Source organism: Montipora foliosa, chromosome 3 (assembly GCF_036669935.1).
Source record: "Montipora foliosa isolate CH-2021 chromosome 3, ASM3666993v2, whole genome shotgun sequence".
NCBI lineage: Eukaryota > Metazoa > Cnidaria > Anthozoa > Scleractinia > Acroporidae > Montipora > Montipora foliosa.
The window spans coordinates 42,621,047-42,631,026 of NC_090871.1; positions in this window are offsets into that span (position 1 = coordinate 42,621,047).

Here is a 9,980-nt window from a genome sequence, read left to right on the forward strand (position 1 = left end):
GTGACATGGAAGGGCGGTCCCCTCCAAAGTAGCAGCAGTGATCTTTTGGAAATTCCACCAATACACTGTCCGTTAAATGACACAGACAGGAATGACTTGAATCACTGTCTTTGATCCACTGTCAATAAGTTACTGTTTTGGAATGGACATCTACATCAGATGTGTTGCCTTTTGCTAAAAGCAGATTGTCATTATGCAATTAGCATGAGTAGTATAGTTTTTACTTCAATGCGTGAGAGACTAAGGAAAGTGGTGCAAATGTAAAGATAAACCAGTTTTATTCCCATGACTAACTGTTCCAACTAATGGAGGTGGACCTCTCATACAAGTGTACCACAGGTGCTGTTAATGTGATACATGTGATGCTTCAATACTGTGGCTTTTTTTTCTAAAAGAACCTGGTTTATAGTTGTACTAAGGTAATGCTAGTCTTCCAGGGCAACAAAATGTAAACATGTATGGACTGTACTCAGAATAAAAAATAGCATGTGACAGACTTCTACCTCTCATACTAAAATACAAAAGTCAACATGTAGGGCTCGTGTAATCAGTATAAAAATCTCAGTGGTGACAGACTTCTACGTAACATAAATAAAGAATTCCATCAAGCCCTTCCATAGCCCGTTCCTTGAAAAAAAAACTGTTATGACAAGTGACATGTGGTCAGGAAGAACCTCCTTGCTACAGGTATGGGATCAGGGAATAACTTTTGACTCCAACTTAAAACAGGGAAAAGTCGAAATTTTTAATGACTTGTGTGAAAACTATCAAAAACTGTGGTATCTTGTCACAAGTGAGATATTTATGTCAGCAAACATATTCTTGTCATGCTTTATTACGCTCCTTATCTATCCTTTCCTCACTTATGGTGTCCATGTCTGGGGGTTTAACCTTTTCAACATTTTCTAAACACATTAGTTTTAAATCCAGACAAGAGCAGTCAGAATAATATCGTCGCCTGAACCAAAATCTCATTCTGAACCTCTGGGGTCAAGACTCTCAATCTAATTAAGCTCAATGTGTATTGAATCACAGATCACCTCTTTCGTTTATCCGTGGTCCACAACTGATTGTTTAACCCCCTGTTTCAGAAATAATTCACTTTTACCTCTTCTGTTCATTCCTATGCACAAGCATCATGTAATAGAAATCTGTTATGTAGCCTAAGGACCTTATGCTTAATTGTTATTCTAATTAAATAGCTATCCTAGCGGATGAAGAAATCTCGTGTTTATTAAATATAGTTTTAATTCCGTCTCTAATTGTCTTTTATTGTCATGTTTCCATCCACTATATTAGCCCTTTTGCTATTTTTTTTTTTGATGATCCCACTCGCTCCCGATTTGGGTTATTACACCTTACACGCTTATGACACTCTCTTTTGTTGCCTATGTAATTTTAACCTATAATATTTTATATGTTTGATGTGAAACTGAGCTCAGTGTAAATAGAATCAGCTTGTCTGTCACCTTCAAGGAAAACTTGACTGGGTTATGCTACCAGGCATAGTTGGGGAATCCAGTTAAGACTAGCATGACAATCTTTGCATCAGGACCCCTGTGCCCAAAGACACAAACTATAACAACAAACATTTAGCTTTTCCTACCTGTCCATTATTCCTTAATATTTACGACAAGTTAGTTCCACGGTGTATTTAAGTACACAGCACGTGTAAAGATATCAAAAAGGTATTGTTTCTATTAGACATTTTCTGGTTTGAAACCCACCCTTTATATTGCATAAGCATGTGTAGCTTTATACTGTTTGTACTACGAAAAGAAGATGATGGTGTTTTTATAATTCACGTACCAGATTCTCTTTTCACAAGTATCCGTCAAGTGTTATAATAAATATGTTACATGTCTGGCTGTCCGGGTATATCATAACCATCAGTAACATCCAGCTGAACTCTGTGGTTTCAGTACATCAAACCTTACAGCAGCCTCAGCAATTGTCTTGAATAGTTCACTTCTAACCCTTGGGTGAGATTCGATCCGTATGACAATACACAACCACACCAAGACCTCTCTCTTAGCTGTTCCAGTTCATCTTAATCGTTTGCGAACAACTTGATAGATCATGCACTCATATGCCACCTCAGCTGCATTATTGTGGGTCACCAAAGCTGCTGATACTCCACAGCTCCTTGACTCATCAGTGTGGCAGAGCCATCATTCCAACTACCAACCTCCTTTCCAATCAACCATTCATCAGGTGTTCTCCACATCTCTTTGATTTCAAGATCAGGAATGTCATCCATTGTCACTGTTGCACAGGCCGTTTTCTGTTCACCCAGCCTCCAGATAAGTGGCAACAGGCTTTGCCACCCCCCCCATATCAAAATCAGTGTGTGGCAATTACATGTTGCCATTGATGCCTGGTCCGGCTAACGAGAAACTCACCCTCTCCCACAACCTGTTGGGAATGGACGGGAATTTGTGCCCATCATCACCCTCAAAATGACCGGGATGGTTCATTGCCACTTAACAATGTTTCCATAACAATGGCGAAAACCTCTCCTCGTGGGGACCTCCACCAATCTGGGCCGCATCCTCTTCAATCTCAACTCATCACCACTGTCTGTTACAAAGTAACAGGCAGGGGACCTTTCCAACTGTGAACTTGCATTCTTTGTATGTCTAGAAATTTGCTTTTTCTTTTTCTTTTCTTTTGACAACGATTAAATGTGATAGGGTGGGTAGGCTGATCTAATGTCACCACACTCGCCTTTAAAACTCTGCAAAACACCTCCTCATCAGGAAGCCCCCCCCCAAAGCACAAACAAAATGTTGTATTTAGACCTAACACCAAAAAAGTTGCTTTGTGTTTACACGCTCAAAAAATTCCTCTTCAATCCTTGCCGGTTTGGCTAAGACTAGGTTTTTAGATCAAAAAAAAATCCTTCTTTCTGGCATTTAATGTAGTAACAAATAACAGATTCATTGTTTATGATATGAAAATAAATGAAAACCTTCAGTCCAGTATACAGGTTTCTCCCATGCAATAGAATGTTTTCTGCTCATGGTACGACTCCACAGAAATATAATCTGAGATTTGATATAATTGCTTTTTTATACACACTAAAACCATTTTGGGCCTTGTCTTTAGTACAGAATCTAAGACACCTAGGTTAAATTTGTTCTTCTCAACCTAGTTTCAAATCATTTTATCAACGTCTGTTCAATTTGTGTGAACATTTTTTTTTTTTTGGAGTGACTTTAATAAAAAGTAACAACAAACCAAAAAGAAACTACTTCCTCGGTCTCTATCCTTCTTGTTCTCTCACCTCCTACACTGCCTACTAGGCTCTCCATTTTACATATTCACCCCCCTCCCCTCCCCCCCTTAGGCCAACATTGCATTGAATCGTTAGTCAGAAGAAACTTACTGATTCTCGAACTCACCCACTCTTCCCTTAACCACAAAGTGAACCAACCAGGTATGTGGTCGCGAAGAAATATTATTCACTGTCCTGGCAATTTGCCAATCAGCAACAGCGCACCAAGGAAGACAAGACAGAGGACTATGGCTAAAAGAGCAGTATGCAGGAATTAACCACAGAGGGTGGTTAATTGGTTTATAAATCGATGTGCACCCCACACCTTCTCAGAAAAGTTGTAACAGACCACCAAAAAGGCCATCAGTCCATCCAATTCAAACAGATGGCTTCATGGAACCGATGCAAATTGACGTAATAGATTTCAGAAATTTGTCATGTCAATGTAAAGAGAAAACGACACCCATGGCTTCTTTATTTGTCCTGACGCACTTTACCACTATTCTTGTATTTGTTTTTTTGTTTTAATTACGAGAGGGCCAGATGGGAAAATATTTGGCCCTCGGTCCCAATGGCGCAAGGACCTCTCGCTTGCACTCTTTCCGTAAGGCCATGGACCGAGGGCGCAATATCATTTTATCAATATGAACGCAACGAACCGCACTTTCCCTTTCACTCCTACCTTTTCATCACTCGAACCTTTTCTCTTTCTTTTCTTTGGCCAGCATTTGTTTTTTGGTTCGCATGCAGTTTTCAAAGGCAATGATATCACTCCATTCAATTTGGTAATCCAGTAAAATGTATTTGAACAGTGCAAACTTCAAAGTACAGAAGATTTTAATGTTTTTTTTGAGCAGGATCATCTACACTCAAAAGTTCTTATTTTCACTAAATCACGAAGTCGTTTCAAAGTTCAACAGTACATACAACAAAAGCTAACCGTTGTGATACAACTGCGAACGAGTCTGATTACAAGAAATGAGAAAAAATTGTTAATCTCTTTTTCATCGGAGATTCAATAACATGACCCGCTGTGTTTGTTTCCGGAGCGAAATGTGTGAAGATTGCTTCGATCCAGAGGCTTCTGAAAGGACAAAATCTGGATGTTTATTACACCAATGTTTGCTCCCAACAATATGCCATGTGTCCTGGTTGAAGTCTTGAACGTGTTCCTGCCCACTTGAACTTTTTTTGGGCTTGGTTTCAGCTCCGAAGCTTTCTTTCTTCCCACTCAGTATTTTAGACATCTCACGCTGTTGTGGATGAGAATTGCTACGGTGAAGCGATCCAGACTGTGAAGTGTTTTATGGCTTTAGAGCTGGGCCACACTGTTGTGTGACCCTCCTGAATCCAGAAGCGTTTTTTTTGGTGCAGGTTTTTCTGACTGAATGGTTACGGTAAATGTCCCGCTCCGCGACAATGGTAAGTCCGCTTCGTAGCGTTAGAAAGAACACTTTTCTCCGATTTTGTGTTTTCCCCCTTGGGCTGTTCAAGAAGCCAATTTGATTTTCTGGGTTTTCTCCGGTGACGAACAGCCAGAAGAAAAGGAAACTTTTTCGGTGATTTGTGCCGCTGGAGGTCGCCTGTTAACAAACTCTTTGATGCAAGACACTGAACATTTCGTGTCGCCTGTCTCGTACCTCTTTCGGATTGAACGATCTTTTGTGCCTCATTTTTTCTTCCCGCTCGGCTTTTGCTTTACCTCTTTCGGTGCTCCATTCCAGATATATTTTCGCCACTTACGTCGTCTTTTTTTCTTAAACACGAGGGTCGCCCACAATTGATTTGCCTAGCTTCGTGTCGTGGCGCGGTGGCCGAAGTGAAGAGTGAGCAAGAACCACATAGTACGCGAAAAGACATCAGGATCATGGGTGCCAAAGGACCCAATAGTTAGAATGACTGACAGGATAACGGGCTGATAGGTCAAAGTTTACTTACAGGCTTTCCTCCATCCTTTTTCAGAACCAGCAATGGATTATATGAATATGTTGAATGATCATGTAGAGAATGTGTTCTTGATTGACTGTGACCCAACATAGGGGTAAAACTGATAAATTTTTTCAAGGCATTGTGTAGATTAATCTTACGGCAGTAAATTGACCAATGGGCCATCCCCTGGCTGAATGATAACAAACGTTTGCATGTAATCTCCTAAAGCAGCATTCATCACTACGGTCATATGCTGCATCAAAGTCATTGCTGGACTTCCAACTTGTAAACTCAACAAAATCAGCCAGGTGAATGTTGGTTCCCCATTTTTTGGCATTGTTTGCACGTTTTCACTTTTTTCCTAGAATATTGGGGAGTGTTTAGTCTTTGCCATTGAAGATCTGGGTTAAAAAAAGGCATCAGTAAGCAAGTTTGGCATAACAGAAGCATATGACTGTCTTATGTTTTATTCATGCATGAAGCAGATTTAATGATATCCTGGTCGGACTGCTATGCTTATACCATTAACATCGCGCATGAAATTTGCCTCCTCTACATTTATGGCTGGTATTTGTTTAAATGCTTTGAACACAATGTGTGCACATAGACTTTGCCTCTGATGCTTTTTTCCCCGTTGCGGCCTTCTTTAATTGTGCACTGAAGTGGATCGTCAATTATTAAGAACTATCACGCCACTTTTTTTTAAGAGCCTCTTGTACGAAATTTTGGAATGCTTGGCAGTGGTTTTCTGCCACGGTGTTGACGGACTGTTTACTTTCCCGTCTTGCACAAGATAGCCCCATAATGCTCTGTTTTCCAGACCCTCTTGATTTATGCGACTACTTCTGAGATAGAGCGAGTTGATCCATTTGAAGTTGGCGCATGCCCTTACTTAGACAGTCCGCACATATTATAACTAAATGACATAACCCGCTTCTTAGTTAGGATAAATTCGTTCTGATGAATGCCTTGCAGATGTGATTGCACTAAGTACGGTGTCAAAAAGCTTTTGTGGCCGAGCAGTAATGCAAAACTGTCCTAAAAACTCTAAAAATCTCTGGCTCATATACATGGCTGCCTTTGTTCACAACTATTTCTCTCTTTATATTTTATTTTTCACCATTGTAAGTTCTTCCTTTTATGTCACACCCTACATGAAACAAAAAAAATATTTTAGAAAAACAAAACCAAAAAATGTTTTACCTTGAAAGAAATGAGTAAAATTGGGGTGAAACCCAAACCGCTCTTATATCATAAACCATTTTTTCAGACACTTGCTGTTTAAACTGAAGTTGGGTATTTTGCCCGCGGCAAACCTTACTGTGAAACTAAGCTTTAGTCCTGCTGTAACAGACCTTTAATTTTTTCTAAGACCCTTATAAAGTCAAGCAAGTAAAATGCAACCACAGGGGATTAATTGAGCACTAGCTCAAGCACTAGTGGTTGGTTTTCATGCACGTCAGAATTATCCATGAAAAAGGAAAAAACGTCTGTGTGCAGACTAAGCTAAGCAGCCTAATAATCTTTGGTCTGGTAAGTCCTTTTGTACCACTATCTTCAAAGAGTATTTTAATTGGGTTCAGCCAACCTATTGGAACTTGGCCGCTCCTTCCTGATTTTTCGTTATTATCTTAATTATGCTCATGTTATTTTTTTGTTACCATAGTAGTTTTCATTCAAAACAAAAAAAAAGGTTTCATTTTTTATACTGTCAAAAAGCTAATGCTATTCTTGACCAATCTGTAGTGGAAGTTGACCTTTAATTGGCAACCCTTTTCTGTACAGCTGCCCTCTTCCCTCTGGAAGAAAATCCTTACTCAATTTTTGGCCTGAAGGTAGGGGTGGCTGGACAAGATATTACTACTGTAACATGCCCCATGGATTTTTTCCCCACTCGACTATATATATATAATTTTTATAAGCAGAGGGGTGGTTGGTTTTTCTTCCACTGAATCCAGCAAGGGGGCTTTTGGGACCCTGCCCTGGGCCCACAACTGAATGAGTAGGACAGTGTTAGTATTCATAGTAAAATTCCTCTAATTTATGGCTCCTTTCTATTTTTAAGGAGTATAAACGAACATATGGTCCCCTTCTCTCCTTTCTCTTGACTGAGTTTTATTGAGCTTAATGTTCTTAGTAAGCATGACATACCCCTCCCAATTGAAGAGTTCCTTGTTTTGTTCTTTCTTCACCCCTATGCATAACATTATTTTATCCTACTTAGAGAGAGACCCATAGTCTTCGTTTAAACACTGGTTGTTGAGGACCCTCCCTACTGTCGGAATTTACCGGCATGTTCTCAATGGGCACATATCTAAGTATTGTTTTTTGGAAACATAAGCTGTTGTCTGTGGCCTTTGGGGCCAGGGTCCTGTTATAAATGATGTTGATGTCCGTCAAGACCGTGCTTTTTACAGCTTGGAGAGATCAAATGTAATTCACGCAAACAAATTTCAACTTACTTTCTGATAAAAAATCTTCAATTTTTGCTCTCATTGTCTAATATATGACGTGTCTTGGCAATCACGTATCATCTCCCTACATGTACCACTACGTACTCCCACTAGCAACTGACTCCTCGGACACTTTTTTGGCACTTGACTCTTTCTCCTTTTCCGAACACGTCCCCTGGTTTTGTTGAGATCATGTGAACATACTTTTAAACAAAAAAAACCAGTAACTTTCAGAATGGCAAAATGCAGTAAATCAGCTCATGGAGGTTTTAAAAAAAAACGATTTTTTTAAATAGACACATGCCAACATTTGTGGATAAAGCGGGTTTTTCAAGTAAGCCTTACAATCAGCTACAAAACAGTTGCAATTATTACTGCTTTGCGCTGGTTTACAAACTGTTTCCTAATATATTTCAAAACACGTTTAGAATAGAACTTCATATCTCCGAGAAAATTTGAAAATAAATAAGCGTATAAGTTACTCCTCGTTTTTCTCAACGTGTCTGAAGGGGCTTCCTTGTGACTTCTTGCCACACACAACACAACCATTTTTCGACCTTTCTTTGCTTTCACTTACGTTTGAAATACAGAGCAAAACACACGCTAAAAAGACAACAAACCGACCTGCGTACACGGCCATTTTGCATTTAATATTTTTTGTTTTGGTTTTGCTCAAAAAGAGCGGGAAGCGGACGCGCGCTCGCCACGTGCGGGCGTGTGTCAGCGGCTACTTATAAAAACCTCTTTGTACTACACATGCGCAGACAGAATGCCCCTCTGCTTCCAAAAGGTAGTCAAGTAAGACTTCCAGAAACCTGATGAGTCCTCATCCGTTATGCGCATTAACCAGCTCAACCGCAACGCTTTTATCATAGTTTCATAATCTATCATTTTGAGGCCACCTTGCTCATAGGGTGCATACGTTGAGCTTCGTAACTTTATCCTTCCTGTTCCATAAAAAATGAAAAACTAGTTGTTCAATTCTTTTATAACTTCAGACGGAGTGCTTATCACCGAGCTAGGGTATATTAGTTTTTGAAGAATGATTGCTTTTATGATGTTAACCTTGCCATGAATTGAGAAACCCCTTGACTTCCATAATTTTATTGTATTTATAATTTTTTTCAGCCTTTGCTTAAAGTTTTTCTCACTAGTATCTGTACATCATATAAATGAGAATTCCTAAAAACTTAACGCAAGTTTTCCATTTGACCCCAAGTGGTTTTTTTGTCAGTGTGGGAGGGAGCCAATCCACATTGGTTCTGTTTTCACAACGTTAAGTCTTAGTCCAGAAACTTTCTCAAAACAATCAAGTAGTACAAACAAAGCTCGTGCAGAATCTAAATCTGATAAAACAACAGTTGTGTCATCAGCGAACTGCAGCAGTTTTAGTTTCTAAATCATTGATTTTTATGCCTTTAATATTGTCTTGGTTTCATATAGCAATCGCTAAAATTTCAATCGCGGTGACAAAAAGTTAGGGGGAAAGGGATCCCCCTGCCTAACTCCATGCTCTATCTTAAAGTAATGAGAGCAAAAGCCATTGTTTATGATACAGCTTTTGAATATTTTTATAGAGGCCATTGACCCATCTTATGAAATCAGGCCCAAAAACCGAATTGATTTAAACTCTTTCAAGAAAAGTCCATTCCAAACTGTCGAATGCTTTCTCAAAGTCAATAAACAATAAAATTCCGTGTAATTTCTTAGCTTTTGTATAGTCCATTATATCAAGAATTGAGCGTATATTCTCATTGATAGTTCTGCCTGGGATATTCCTGATTGATTATAATGTATTAATTTGGGCAATAAACTTTTCATTCTTTCAAGAGGTATGTTCCGGAGACGTGCAGAATAGCAGCCATTCATACCGTTTGGTGGCCCTGGTGCTGTAGTGAAGTGCGATGAAAGTAAATTCAACCACAAGCAAAGGTTGGCTATATAGATATAGATAGATATATATATATATATACAAGCATTTACAGGATTTACTACTTGTATCTGCGTACTGATAACAACAAAAATTTTCTTTTTCGCTTGCCTTTTTAGTATAATAGAGGGAGGAGAGCAAGGCAGGACTTGTGGGTGTTTGGAATCTTGACAACAGAGTACACACCATCAAGAGGGTATTTTCAAGTTGTTGAAAGAAGGGACGCGGGCACTCTTCCCTTAATTCAGAGATGCGTTCTCCCAGGGATGGAGGTTCACACTGATGACGTGGCAGCATATAGGAGAGTAAATACGCTACCAAATGTCGTTGCACATCGGGTGGTCGTTCATAGCTCGTCATCCAAGCTGGAGTAATCTTAAACTTGGACAAA